We start from the raw sequence: 15,844 nt of genomic DNA on the forward strand, positions 1-15,844 counted from the left end.
GGTAGTCCTCCTCACCCTACTGGGTTGGTAGTCCTCCTCACCCTACTGGGTTGGTAGTCCTCCTCACCCTACTGGGTTGGTAGTCCTCCTCACCCTACTGGGTTGGTAGACCTCCTCACCCTACTGGGTTGGTAGTCCTCCTCACCCTACTGGGTTGGTAGTCCTCCTCACCCTACTGGGTTGGTAGTCCTCCTCACTCTACTGGGTTGGTAGTCCTCCTCACCCTACTGGGTTGGTAGTCCTCCTCACCCTACTGGGTTGGTAGTCCTCCTCACTCTACTGGGTTGGTAGTCCTCCTCACCCTACTGGGTTGGTAGTCCTCCTCACCCTACTGGGTTGGTAGTCCTCCTCACCCTACTGGGTTGGTAGTCCTCCTCACCCTACTGGGTTGGTAGTCCTCACCCTACTGGGTTGGTAGTCCTCCTCACCCTACTGGGTTGGTAGTCCTCCTCACCCTACTGGGTTGGTAGTCCTCCTCACCCTACTGGGTTGGTAGTCCTCCTCACCCTACTGGGTTGGTAGTCCTCCTCACTCTACTGGGTTGGTAGTCCTCCTCACCCTCCTGGGTTGGTAGTCCTCCTCACCCTACTGGGTTGGTAGTCCTCCTCACCTACTGGGTTGGTAGTCCTCCTCACCCTACTGGGTTGGTAGTCCTCCTCACCCTACTGGGTTGGTAGTCCTCCTCACCCTACTGGGTTGGTAGTCCTCCTCACCCTACTGGGTTGGTAGTCCTCCTCACCCTACTGGGTTGGTAGTCCTCTTCACCCTACTGGGTTGATAGTCCTCCTCACCCTACTGGGTTGGTAGTCCTCCTCACTCTACTGTGGGTTGGTAGTCCTCCTCACCCTACTGGGTTGGTAGTCCTCCTCACCCTACTGCATTGGTAGTCCTCCTCACTCTACTGGGTTGGTAGTCCTCCTCACCCTACTGGGTTGGTAGTCCTCCTCACCCTACTGGGTTGGTAGTCCTCCTCACCCTACTGGGTTGGTAGTCCTCCTCACTCTACTGGGTTGGTAGTCCTCCTCACTCTACTGGGTTGGTAGTCCTCCTCACCCTACTGGGTTGGTAGTCCTCCTCACTCTACTGGGTTGGTAGTCCTCCTCACCCTACTGGGTTGGTAGTCCTCCTCACTCTACTGGGTTGGTAGGCCTCCTCACCCTACTGGGTTGGTAGTCCTCCTCACCCTACTGGGTTTGGTAGTCCTCTTCACCCTACTGGGTTGGTAGTCCTCCTCACTCTACTGGGTTGGTAGTCCTCCTCACCCTACTGGGTTGGTAGTCCTCCTCACCCTACTGGGTTGGTAGTCCTCCTCACCCTACTGGGTTGGTAGTCCTCCTCACCCTACTGGGTTGGTAGTCCTCCTCACCCTACTGGGTTGGTAGTCCTCCTCACCCTACTGGGTTGGTAGTCCTCCTCACCCTACTGGGTTGGTAGTCCTCCTCACCCTACTGGGTTGGTAGTCCTCCTCACCCTACTGGGTTGGTAGTCCTCCTCACCCTACTGGGTTGGTAGACCTCCTCACCCTACTGGGTTGGTAGTCCTCCTCACCCTACTGGGTTGGTAGTCCTCCTCACCCTACTGGGTTGGTAGTCCTCCTCACCCTACTGGGTTGGTAGTCCTCCTCACCCTACTGGGTTGGTAGTCCTCCTCACCCTACTGGGTTGGTAGTCCTCCTCACCCTACTGGGTTGGTAGTCCTCCTCACCCTACTGGGTTGGTAGTCCTCCTCACCCTACTGGGTTGGTAGTCCTCCTCACCCTACTGGGTTGGTAGTCCTCCTCAACCTACTGGGTTGGTAGTCCTCCTCACCCTACTGGGTTGGTAGACCTCCTCACCCTACTGGGTTGGTAGTCCTCCTCACCCTACTGGGTTGGTAGTCCTCCTCACCCTACTGGGTTGGTAGTCCTCCTCACCCTACTGGGTTGGTAGTGCTCCTCACCCTACTGGGTTGGTAGACCTCCTCACCTACTGGGTTGGTAGACCTCCTCACCCTACTGGGTTGGTAGTCCTCCTCACCCTACTGGGTTGGTAGTCCTCCTCACCCTACTGGGTTGGTAGACCTCCTCACCCTACTGGGTTGGTAGTCCTCCTCACCCTACTGGGTTGGTAGTCCTCCTCACCCTACTGGGTTGGTAGACCTCCTCACCCTACTGGGTTGGTAGTAGAACCTTGCTAATTCCTCTACTGCATTCTTGTTTTGGTTGTCCTCCTCACCCTACTGGGTGGCAAATAATCTTCCTTCTGCTCCTACTGGGTTGGTATTCTAAACTAAGTCCTGTTTTTCAATCATGTTCTAATGATATGTATATTTGGTAGTCCTCCTCTCCCTACTGGGTTGGTAGTCCAGGAGACCCTACTGGGTTGGAAGACCTCAGCTCCTTCTCCACCATGGGTTGGAACTGCTCCTCAGCAGGAAACTGGGTTGGTAGTCCTACAGACCAAGACTCAAAATGGTAGTCCCCTCAACCCTACTGAGCAGTTTGGACAAGCACGGAGTTGTAAAACCTAGAGGTGTCACCTCAGTCCTCTTTTCCACTGGTTGTTGGTAGTCCACCTCACCCTACTGGTGGTAGTCCTCCCTAATCTAGAACACCTGATTGGGTTGGTAGTCCACCTGGGGCCTACTAGGGTTGGTCAGTTTGACACTCAATATCTGGGTTGGTAGTCCTTTCATGAAAAGACTACAAATATTGATTTATAATATCCTGAGTCAGACCTGTTGTTAAACTGGGTTGGTAGTCCTCCTCACCCTACTGTTGAAAGTCCATCATTCACCTTTTACGATCTGGTAGTTTTCCTCACTTTGTAAACTGGAAATTGGCCAAGACCCAAGCTCACCCTACTGGGTTGATTAAATGTCTTTGGAGGTGTACTGTGGTTGGTAGAGGCTCCTCAGCCTACTGGTTGGTAGTAGAGGCCTCAGGGTAGCCTAGTGGTTGGTAGGCCTCCTACCCTAGTGGTTAGTCCTGTAGAGGCACCCTACTAGTGGTTGGTAGTCCTCCTCACCCTACTGGGTTGGTAGGCCTCCTCAGCCTAGTGGTTGGTAGACCTCCTCAGCCTACTGGGTTGGTAGTCCAGGGTCAGCCTAGTGGTTAGAGTAGTCCTCCTCACCCTACTGGGTTGGTAGTCCTCCTCAGGGTAGCCTACTGGTTGGTAGTCCTCCTCACCCTACTGGTTGGTAGAGGCGGCTCCTCACCCTAGTGGGTTGGTAGAGGCCTCCTCACCCTACTGGGTTGGTAGTCCTCCTCACCCTACTGGTTGGTAGTCCTCCTCACCCTACTGGTTGGTAGGACCTCCTCACCCTAGTGGTTGGTAGACCTCCTCACCCTAGTGGGTTGGTAGACCTCCTCAGCCTAGTGGTTGTGTAGAGGCGGCACCCTACTAGTGGTTGGTAGTCCTCCTCACCCTAGTGGTTGGTAGTCCAGGGTCAGCCTAGTGGTTGGAGTCCTAGAGGCCTCACCCTAGTGGTTGGTAGACCTCCTCACCCTAGTGGTTGGTAGTCCTCCAGGGTAGCCTACTGGTTAGAGTGTAGAGTCCTCCTCACCCTACTGGGTTGGTAGTCCAGGGTCACCCTAGTGGGTTGGTAGTCCTCCTCAGCCTAGTGGTTGGTAGTCCTCCTCAGCCTAGTGGTTGGTAGTCCTCCTCAGCCTACTGGTTGGTAGGCGGCTCCTCAGCCTACTGGTTGGTAGAGGTCCTCACTCTACTGGGTTGGTAGTCCTCACTCTACTGGGTTGGTAGTCCTCCTCACTCTACTGGGTTGGTAGTCCTCCTCAGCCTACTGGTTGGTAGTCCTCCTAGCCTACTGGTTAGAGTGTACTGGGTAGACTAGTGGGTAGTCCTCCTCACCTACTGGTTGGTAGTCCAGGGTCACCTACTGGTTGGTAGAGTCCTCCTCAGCCTAGTGGTTAGAGGTAGTCCGGCAGGGTAGCCTAGTGGTTGGTGGAGTCCTCCTCACCCTACTGGTTAGTGTAGTCCAGGGTCAGCCTACTGGGTTGGTAGATGGAACTCTAGCTAATTCCTCAGTATTTCTGCATTCTTGTTTTGCTGCTCTTGTCTGTCAGAGCTTATTAAGTGTAGTGGCAAATAATCTTGGTTAGTGCTAGAGGCGGCAGGGTAGCCTAGTTCTAAACTAAGTCCTGTTTTTCAATCAGTGTTCTAATGATAGGGTATATTTAGTGTAGATCCTCTCCAGGGTACAAGAAGACACAGGAGAACCTGTCTGTGGCGGGACAGAAGCCTAGTGGTTAGTGTAGAGACACAGGGACCCTGTGGTGGCGGGAGTGAGAGACCACAGCTGCCTAGTGGTCCACCATGGGAACTGCCCTCAGCAGGAAACTGGGAGACATGAGGCGGCAGAGCCAAGTGGTCAAAATGGCCGCCTCAATCCCTTTCTGTAGAGCAGTAGAGGCGGACAAGCACGGAGTTGTTAAACCTAGAGGTGTCACCTCAGTCCTAGTTTTCCATTAGGTTGTATACGTTTATTTGGTGAGGCCACAACAACCTAGTGGTTCTGGTGAGAGGCTAGTCCCGCCTCCCTAATCTAGAACACCTGATAGCCGCTGCACACCTGGGGCCTCATTTTAGAACCGTGGTCAATTTGACACTCAATATCTGCGTGCTTCCTTTCATGAAAAGACTGTGCACAAATATTGATTTATAATATACAGTGAGGGTAGCCTGTTGTTAAAGCGTGAGGCGGCAACGAGTGGTTGTAGACGCTGCCTGGAAAGCCCAGTCATTAGAGTTAGAGGCGATCTGCTCAATAGTGGTTTTTTTGTACTTTGTAAATATGGAAATTAGGCCAAGACCCAAGCTAAAGGAAATGGCAAGGGTAGACTAGTGGTTAAAGTCTTTGGAGGTGTAGCCTAGTGGTTAGTGTAGAGGAGGCAGGGTAGCCTAGTGGTTAGAGTGTAGAGGAGGTAGGTAGCCTAGTGGTTAGAGTGTAGAGGAGGCAGGGTAGCCTAGTGGTTAGAGTGTAGAGGCGGCAGGGTAGCCTAGTGGTTAGAGTGTAGAGGCGGCAGGTAGCCTAGTGGTTAGAGTGTAGAGGAGGCAGGGTAGCCTAGTGGTTAGAGTGTAGAGGAGGCAGGGTAGCCTAGTGGTTAGAGTGTAGAGGAGGCAGGGTAGACTAGTGGTTAGAGTGTAGAGGCGGCAGGGTAGCCTAGTGGTTAGAGTGTAGAGGCGGCAGGGTAGCCTAGTGGTTAGAGTGTAGAGGCGACAGGGTAGCCTAGTGGTTAGAGTGTAGAGGCGGCAGGGTAGCCTAGTGGTTAGAGTAGAGGCGGCAGGGTAGCCTAGTGGTTAGAGTGTAGAGGCGGCAGGGTAGCCTAGTGGTTAGAGTAGAGGCGGCAGGGTAGCCTAGTGGTTAGTGTAGAGGCGGCAGGGTAGCCTAGTGGTTAGAGTGTAGAGGCGGCAGGGTAGCCTAGTGGTTAGAATGTAGAGGCGGCAGGGTAGACTAGTGGTTAGAGTGTAGAGGCGGCAGGGTAGCCTAGTGGTTAGAGTAGAGGCGGCAGGGTAGCCTAGTGGTTAGTGTAGAGGCGGCAGGGTAGCCTAGTGGTTAGTGTAGAGGCGGCAGGGTAGCCTAGTGGTTAGTGTAGAGGCGGCAGGGTAGCCTAGTGGTTAGTGTAGAGGCGGCAGGGTAGCCTAGTGGTTAGTGTAGAGGCGGCAGGGTAGCCTAGTGGTTAGAGTGTAGAGGCGGCAGGGTAGCCTAGTGGTTAGTGTAGAGGCGGCAGGGTAGCCTAGTGGTTAGAGTGTAGAGGCGGCAGGGTAGCCTAGTGGTTAGTGTAGAGGCGGCAGGGTAGCCTAGTGGTTAGAGTGTAGAGGCGGCAGGGTAGCCTAGTGGTTAGAGTGTAGAGGCGGCAGGGTAGCCTAGTGGTTAGAGTGTAGAGGCGGCAGGGTAGCCTAGTGGTTAGAGTGTAGAGGCGGCAGGGTAGCCTAGTGGTTAGAGTGTAGAGGCGGCAGGGTAGCCTAGTGGTTAGAGTGTAGAGGCGGCAGGGTAGCCTAGTGGTTAGAGTGTAGAGGCGGCAGGGTAGCCTAGTGGTTAGAGTGTAGAGGCGGCAGGGTAGCCTAGTGGTTAGAGTGTAGAGGCGGCAGCCTAGTGGTTAGAGTGTAGAGGCGGCAGCCTAGTGGTTAGAGTGTAGAGGCGGCAGGGTAGCCTAGTGGTTAGAGCGTTGGACTAGTAACCGAAAAGGTTGCAAGTTCAAACCCCCGAGCTGAAAAGGTACAAATCTGTCGTTCTGCCCCTGAAAAAGGCAGTTAACCCACTGTTCCTAGGCCGTCATTGAAAATAAGAATTTGTTCTTAATTGACTTGCCTAGTTAAATAAATAAAAAACTACTGCATAAGTTAAGATGGGATATTTCACCGGTATGAAACCATCTGTCAGAAAAGGTGAATTTATTCTGCGATGATCATGGAAATGAAACGGATGCTGATTCCTAATTAATTTACAATGTAAAGATTTTTAATTTTTTTTTAACTCAAATTATTTTTGCTCTTCTCATTAACGGCAAATCATAGCATTTTTATTATATTTAGGTTTTTATAATAAAAAAATATTGTATTATATTGTAAAATATTGTCATATATTCCTGCGGAAGGCTACTATAGCCTACTGTTGCTTTCTGGGAATGTAATGATTCAAACACTAGACACTGCGTGCTCCTGGTCTAAAGGTTTGTGGGAGGCTAAGCACATGTTCTTCCCACATGCTCACGTCAAGCTACGATTTTATAAATGACTACTTTTTGTGCGTATGCAACATTTATGAATGAGGCCCCCAGGGCCTTGATTAGCTGCAACATTTATGAATGAGGCCCCCAGGGCCTTGATTAGCTGCAACATTTATGAATGAGGCCCCCAGGGACCTTGATTAGCCAGTAGTTTTCCAGGAGGAGTGTTTGGCAGCTCTGATGTAGAAAACACTATCTGCGTTTACTCTCCTGGAAGACTTCTGAAGTAGACACTGTAGATTTTACACTAACCCCCCCACCCTCACCCTCCCAGATTTGACTAATAACCGCCTTTGTCTGCAGTCAATTCCACTTGGTTGCTCCAACTTCAACTAGCCATGGAGGACCATGCTTTTTTACAGCCATGTTATAGATCTCTTGTAATCGAACCAAATGTCTGAAGGCCTTTTTTTAACATGTGGTTTGATTCAACACTTTAATAATTTGTTGTAAATAATCCATCCATTCATCTAACACCCTCGTAACATATTATCACTTAGTGTCTACGAGATCTCAGAATATGTCTACTAACATTAACTATTCATTATTATTATTATTACTATTATTATTAATGTTGTCCAAGTCCACGTTGACGTGTGTGTCATCACCCTCTCCTTGTTTCCCTGTTCCTGGATCCATTACTCTGGCCTTGCAACAGATCCATTACTCTGGCCTTGCAACAGATCCATTACTCTGGCATTGCAACCGATCCATTACTCTGGCCTTGCAACAGATCCATTACTCTGGCCTTGCAACAGATCCATTACTCTGGCCTTGCAACAGATCCATTACTCTGGCCTTGCAACCGATCCATTACTCTGGCCTTGCAACCGATCCATTACTCTGGCCTTGCAACAGATCCATTACTCTGGCCTTGCAACCGATCCATTACTCTGGCCTTGCAACCGATCCATTACTCTGGCCTTGCAACCGATCCATTACTCTGGCCTTGCAACAGATCCATTACTCTGGCCTTGCAACAGATCCATTACTCTGGCCTTGCAACCGATCCATTACTCTGGCCTTGCAACAGATCCATTACTCTGACTATAGGTCTGTATACAGCTAGACCAGACTATAGGTCTGTATACTCCCTACAGCAGGGTTGTTGAATTAGACCAGACTGACAGACTATTAGACCAGACTATAGGTCTGTATACTCCCTACAGCAGGGTTGTTGAATTAGACCAGACTGACTATAGGTCTGTATACTCCCTACAGCAGGGTTGTTGAATTAGACCAGACTGACTATAGGTCTGTATACTCCCTACAGCAGGGTTGTAGAATTAGACCAGACTATAGGTCTGTATACTCCCTACAGCAGGGTTGTTGAATTAGACCAGATTATAGGTCTGTATACTCCCTACAGCAGGGTTGTTGAATTAGACCAGACTATAGGTCTGTATACTCCCTACAGCAGGGTTGTTGAATTAGACCAGACTATAGGTCTGTATGCTCCCTACAGCAGGGTTGTTGAATTAGACCAGACTATAGGTCTGTATGCTCCCTACAGCAGGGTTGTTGAATTAGACCAGACTATAGGTCTGTATACTCCCTACAGCAGGGTTGTTGAATTAGACCAGACTATAGGTCTGTATACTCCCTACAGCAGGGTTGTTGAATTAGACCAGACCTGACTATAGGTCTGTATACTCCCTACAGCAGGGTTGTTGAATTAGACCAGACTATAGGTCTGACACAGACCAGACTGACTATAGGTCTGTATACTCCCTACAGCAGGGTTGCAGAACATGGGACCTGGTGTTCAATGCCATCTATCATGTCCCCCATCACCATCATTGCTACCAGGTTTGAAAAAATTTAATAAAAAAAAAACATGGCTGACTTGTGCATTTCAATGAGGTTTTCTTCTTAAATTATTTCAATACCTGCTAGTGTCCCGAATGCCAACTTTTCCCCTATATAGCCCTATGGTCTAAAATAGTGCACTATGTAGGGAATAGGGTGCCATAGGCCTCTGGTCTAAAGTAGTGCACTATGTAGGGAATAGGGTGCCATAGGCCTCTGGTCTAAAGTAGTGCACTATGTAGGGAATAGGGTGCCATAGGGCTCTGGTCTAAAGTAGTGCACTATAGGGAATAGGGTGCCATAGGGCTCTGGTCTAAAGTAGTGCACTATATAGGGAATAGGGTGCCATAGGGCTCTGGTCTAAAGTAGTGCACTATGTAGTGAACAGGGTGCCATAGGGCTCTGGTCTAAAGTAGTGCACTATATAGGGAATAGGGTGCCATAGGGCTCTGGTCTAAAGTAGTGCACTATGTAGTGAACAGGGTGCCATAGGGCTCTGGTCTAAAGTAGTGCACTATATAGGGAATAGGGTGCCATGGGGCTCTGGTCTAAAGTAGTGCACTATGTAGTGAACAGGGTGCCATAGGGCTCTGGTCTAAAGTAGTGCACTATATAGGGAATAGGGTGCCATAGGGCTCTGGTCTAAAGTAGTGCACTATATAGGGAATAGGGTGCCATAGGGCTCTGGTCTAAAGTAGTGCACTATATAGGGAATAGGTGCCATAGGGCTCTGGTCTAAAGTAGTGCACTATATAGGGAATAGGGTGCCATAGGGCTCTGGTCTAAAGTAGTGCACTATATAGGGAATAGGGTGCCATAGGGCTCTGGTCTAAAGTAGTGCACTATATAGGGAATAGGGTGCCATAGGGCTCTGGTCTAAAGTAGTGCACTATATAGGGAATAGGGTGCCATAGGGCTCTGGTCTAAAGTAGTGCACTATATAGGGAATAGGGTGCCATAGGGCTCTGGTCTAAAGTAGTGCACTATATAGGGAATAGGGTGCCATAGGGCTCTGGTCTAAAGTAGTGCACTATATAGGGAATAGGGTGCCATAGGGCTCTGGTCTAAAGTAGTGCACTATATAGGGAATAGGGTGCCATAGGGCTCTGGTCTAAAGTAGTGCACTATATAGGGAATAGGGTGCCATAGGGCTCTGGTCTAAAGTAGTGCACTATATAGGGAATAGGGTGCCATACGGCTCTGGTCTAAAGTAGTGCACTATATAGGGAATAGGGTGCCATAGGGCTCTGGTCTAAAGTAGTGCACTATATAGGGAATAGGGTGCTATAGGGCTCTGGTCTAAAGTAGTGCACTATATAGGGAATAGGGTGCCATGGGGCTCTGGTCTAAAGTAGTGCACTATGTAGTGAACAGGGTGCCATAGGGCTCTGGTCTAAAGTAGTGCACTATATAGGGAAGAGGGTGCCATTCCATTTGGGACGTACCCCTTGTGTTAAATAGTCTCGCTCTGCTCAGCTCGTTGCTTCTTGCGCCTCATTCTGTGTTTTTTTGTTTCTCTTTTTTTATTTTTTATTGCTGCGTCTGGTCTACAGAGCGCTGCCGTTCTCTAACTCCTTTAGGTAAGACCTACTCTGTGCTGCTGGAACAATCCACTTCACCGACTTCCATCACTTACTATGATCACTTACCGAGAGGTCCTGACTGTTTAATACAACTATAGTCTTTATTTATTTATTTATTTAACCGTGAGATGCTGAATACAACAGGTGTAGACTTAACCGTGAAATGCTGAATACAACAGGTGTAGACTTAACCGTGAAATGCTGAATACAACAGGTGTAGACTTTACCGTGAAATGCTGAATACAACAGGTGTAGACTTAACCGTGAGATGCTTCCTTAACGAGTCCTTCGCAACGATGCAGAGTAAAAGAATAATGGTAACACGAGGAATAGAATAAACAAGAATGAAGCTACATGTATTTGAGGTAGATATGTACATGAAGGAGGGTAAAGTGACTAGACATCAGGATAGATAATAATAAGGTATCTGAGGTAGATATGTACATGAAGGAGGGTAAAGTGACTAGACATCAGGATAGATAATAATAAGGTATTTGAGGTAGATATGTACATGAAGACAGGGTAAAGTGACTAGGCATCAGGATAGATAATAATAAGATGATGAGAGTAAAATAAAGAACAGAGTAGCAGCAGAGTGTGTTTACACACTTGGTGGCCAGTTTATTAGGTACACCACCCCTCGTTCACAAAAAATGGATCTCTCCTACAGACAGTGAGTCACGTGGCTGTGGATATATGAAGCAGGCAGACAGGCATCGAAGCATTCAGTTACTGTTCTATTTGAAAGTTTAGAATGGGCTAAACGAATTACCTTGACCATAACACGCTAAAAGTGGTTGTCTGGGCCAGGCGTGCCGGTTCCAGTATCTCAGTAACGGCCAGCCTCCTCATGTATCTAGGACAGGACTCTCCAACCCTGTTCCTGGAGAGCTAGCCTCCTGTAGATTTTCACTCCAACCCTGTTCCTGGAGAGCTAGCCTCCTATAGGTTTAAACTCCAACCCTGTTCCTGGAGAGCTAGCCTCCTGTAGGTTTTCACTCCAACCCTGTTCCTGGAGAGCTAGCCTCCTGTATGTTTTCACTCCAACCCTGTTCCTGGAGAGCTAGCCTCCTGTAGGTTTTCACTCCAGCCCTGTTCCTGGAGAGCTAGCCTCCTGTAGGTTTTCACTCCAACCCTGTTCCTGGAGAGCTAGCCTCCTGTAGGTTTTCACTCCAACCCTGTTCCTGGAGAGCTAGCCTCCTGAGATTTTCACTCCAACCCTGTTCCTGGAGAGCTAGCCTCCTGTAGGTTTTCACTCCAACCCTGTTCCTGGAGAGCTAGCCTCCTGTAGGTTTTCACTCCAACCCTGTTCCTGGAGAGCTAGCCTCCTGTAGGTTTTCACTCCAACCCTGTTCCTGGAGAGCTAGCCTCCTGTAGGTTTTTCAGCCCTGTTCCTGGAGAGCTAGCCTCCTGTTTTCACTCCAACCCTGTTCCTGGAGAGCTAGCCTCCTGTAGGTTTTCACTCCAACCCTGTTCCTGGAGAGCTAGCCTCCTGTAGGTTTTCACTCCAACCCTGTTCCTGGAGAGCTAGCCTCCTGTAGGTTTTCACTCCAACCCTGTTCCTAGAGAGCTACCCTCCTGTAGGTTTTCACTCCAACCCTGTTCCTGGAGAGCTAGCCTCCTGTAGGTTTTCACTCCAACCCTGTTCCTGGAGAGCTAGCCTCCTGTAGGTTTTCACTCCAACCCTGTTCCTGGAGAGCTAGCCTCCTATAGGTTTTCACTCCAGCCCTGTTCCTGGAGAGCTAGCCTCCTGTAGGTTTTCACTACAGCCCTGTTCCTGGAGAGCTAGCCTCCTATAGGTTTAAACTTCAGCCCTGTTCCTGGAGAGCTAGCCTCCTGTAGGTTTTCACTACAGCCCTGTTCCTGGAGAGCTAGCCTCCTATAGGTTTAAACTTCAGCCCTGTTCCTGGAGAGCTAGCCTCCTGTAGGTTTTCACTCCAGCCCTGTTCCTGGAGAGCTAGCCTCCTGTAGGTTTAAACTCCAACCCTGTTCCTGGAGAGCTAGCCTCCAACAGTGGTGTGCAGAACGGCATCTCCGAACGCATAACTGGTCGGTCCTTGTCACGGGATTGGCTATTGCAGCAGACGACCACACCTGGTTCCACTACTATCATCTACAATCAAGAAGAAGCAGGTCTAGTCGGGCACGCCATCACCAACGCTGGACAGAAGAGTGGAAAAATATTGCCTGGTCTGACGAATCCTAGTTCCTTTTGTGTCAAGCTGATGGCAGAGTCAAGATTTTGTGTAAGCAGCATGAGTCCGTGGCTCCATCCTGCCTGGTGTCAACGGTACAGGCTGGTGGTGTACAGGCTGGTGGTGTACAGGCTGGTGGGCACACGTTAGGTCCCTTGATACCAATTGAGCAATGTTTCCATACCCCGAAGAATTCAGGCTGTGCTGGATGCAAAGGGGTGTCCGACCCAGTGCTAGATGGGTGTACCTAATAAACTGGCCGCTCAGTTTATGGTCTTGTGAGTGTGCAGATAGTCTGAGTAACCAATGAACTATTTAGCAGTTTTCTGAATATTTAACTCTTACCCTCCTAGCCATAGGATTGTAAATCCCATAGCCGATCCTCTGGTACCATTCAGTTAAAAAAAAAATTGAAAGATACATTTCAAATCAATTTTTATTTGTCACATACACATGGTTAGCAGATGTTAGTGCGAGTGTAGCGAAATGCTTGTGCTTCTAGTTCCTTCGGGTTATGATTTAATTAATTACTTTATTATTTAAGAGGAGTTCAGTTCATATAAATTAATTCCCTGCATATTTGAAAGATTAATTACCGGAGTGGCCTAAGGCACTGCATCTCGGTGCAAGAGGTGTCACTACAGTCCCTGGTTCGAATCCAGGCTGTATCACATCTGGCGCCGTGATCGGGAGTCCCAATTGGCCCAGTGTCGTCCGGGTTTGGCCGGGGTAGTCCGTCCATTGTAAATAAGAATTTGTTCTTTTAACTGACTTGCCTAGTTAAATAAATGTAAAAAATGTATTAACCTGAAGTGACCACCAGATGGCAGTATCCTCTTTGCACTGACTTGACTTGACTGCAGTCCTACTGTGACCCTGTGTGTGTGTGACTGCTCCAGTGGTGGGCCTGGCTTTGGGCCTGCCTCGTTGCCTTAATAACCCTCTTCTCCGCTTGGCTCCTAATCACTTCTTTGTCTCCCTCCTTTTTAACGCTTACAAAGTAGCAACTACTCCATCCGCCATTCGATAAGTATGCCAGCGATGAGGTAAATTAGCTCACACTTTATTTTATTTTGATTTTTTTCATTACTTTTAAGTGTCATTTATGAGGATTTTAGTCGTTTTTAGAGTAACACATTGTTGTGGTCTTGTTTGTGGTCTTTTTGAATTTCCCACAATACATACATATACAATATATACATATACAATATATACATATACAATATATACATATACAATACATACATATACAATATATACATATACAATATATACATATACAATACATACATATACATATACAATATATACATATACAATATATACATATACATATACAATATATACATATACAATATATACATATACAATACATATATATACATATACAATATATACATATACAATACATACATATACAATACATACATATACAATATATACATATACAATATATACATATACAATACATACATATACAATATATACATATACAATACATACATATACAATACATACATATACATATACAATATATACATATACAATACATACATATACAACACATACATATATATATACATATACAATATATACATATACAATATACATATACAATATACATATACAATATATACATATACAATATATACATATACAATACATACATATACAATACATACATATACAATATATACATATACAATATATACATATATACAATATATACATATACAATATATACATATACAATATATACATATACAATATATACATATACAATATATACATATACAATATATACATATACAATATATACATATACAATACATACATATACAATATATACATATACAATATATACATATACATATATATACATATACAATATATACATATACAATATATACATATACATACATACATATACATACATATACATATATATACATATACATATACAATATATACATATACATATACATATATACATACATATACAATATATACATATACAATATATACATATACAATATATACATATACAATATATACATATACAATACATATACATATACAATACATACATATACAATATATACATATACAATATATACATATACAATATATACAATATATACATATATATACATATACATATACATATACATATACAATATATACATATACAATATATACATATACATATACAATATATACAATATATACATATACAATATATACATATACATATACAATATATACATATATATACAATATATACATATACAATATATACATATACAATATATACATATACATATATATACATATACAATATATACATATACAATATATACATATACAATATATACATATACAATATATACATATACAATATATACATATACAATATATACATATACAATGTATACATATATATACATACATATACAATATATACATATACAATATATACATATACAATATATACATATACATATACAATATATACATATACATATACAATATATACATATACAATACATACATATACAATATATACATATACAATATATACATATACAATATATACATATACAATATATACATATACAATATATACATATACAATACATACATATACAATATATACATATACAATATATACATATACAATATATACATATACAATATATACATATACAATATATACATATACAATACATACATATACAATATATACATATACAATATATACATATACAATATATACATATATATACATATACAATATATACATATACAATATATACATATACAATATATACATATACAATATATACATATACAATATATACATATACAATATATACATATACAATATATACATATATACATAATATATACATATACAATATATACATATACAATATATACATATACAATATATACATATACAATATATACATATACAATATATACATATACAATATATACATATACATATATATACATATATAATATATACATATACAATATATACATATACAATATATACATATACAATATATACATATACAATATATACATATACAATATATACATATACAATATATACATATACATATATATATATACAATACAATATATACAATATATACATATATATACATATACAATATATACATATACAATATATACATATACAATATATACATATACAATATATACATATACAATACATACATATACATATATATACATATACAATATATACATATACAATATACATATACAATACATACATATACAATACATACATATACAATATATACATATACAATATATACATATACAATACATACATATACAATATATACATATACAATATATACATATACAATATATACATATATATATATACATATACAATATATACATATACAATATATACATATACAATACATACATATACAATATATACATATACAATATATACATATACAATATATACATATACAATATATACA

The 15,844-nt window shown here is 43.9% G+C and overlaps 1 pseudogene; it reads left to right on the plus strand.

Moving 5' to 3' along the window:
• LOC124045398 overlaps positions 1–15,844 on the plus strand; it is a 38,685-nt pseudogene that overhangs the window by 15,267 nt on the left and 7,574 nt on the right.

Source organism: Oncorhynchus gorbuscha, linkage group LG10 (assembly GCF_021184085.1).
Source record: "Oncorhynchus gorbuscha isolate QuinsamMale2020 ecotype Even-year linkage group LG10, OgorEven_v1.0, whole genome shotgun sequence".
Taxonomy (NCBI): domain Eukaryota; kingdom Metazoa; phylum Chordata; class Actinopteri; order Salmoniformes; family Salmonidae; genus Oncorhynchus; species Oncorhynchus gorbuscha.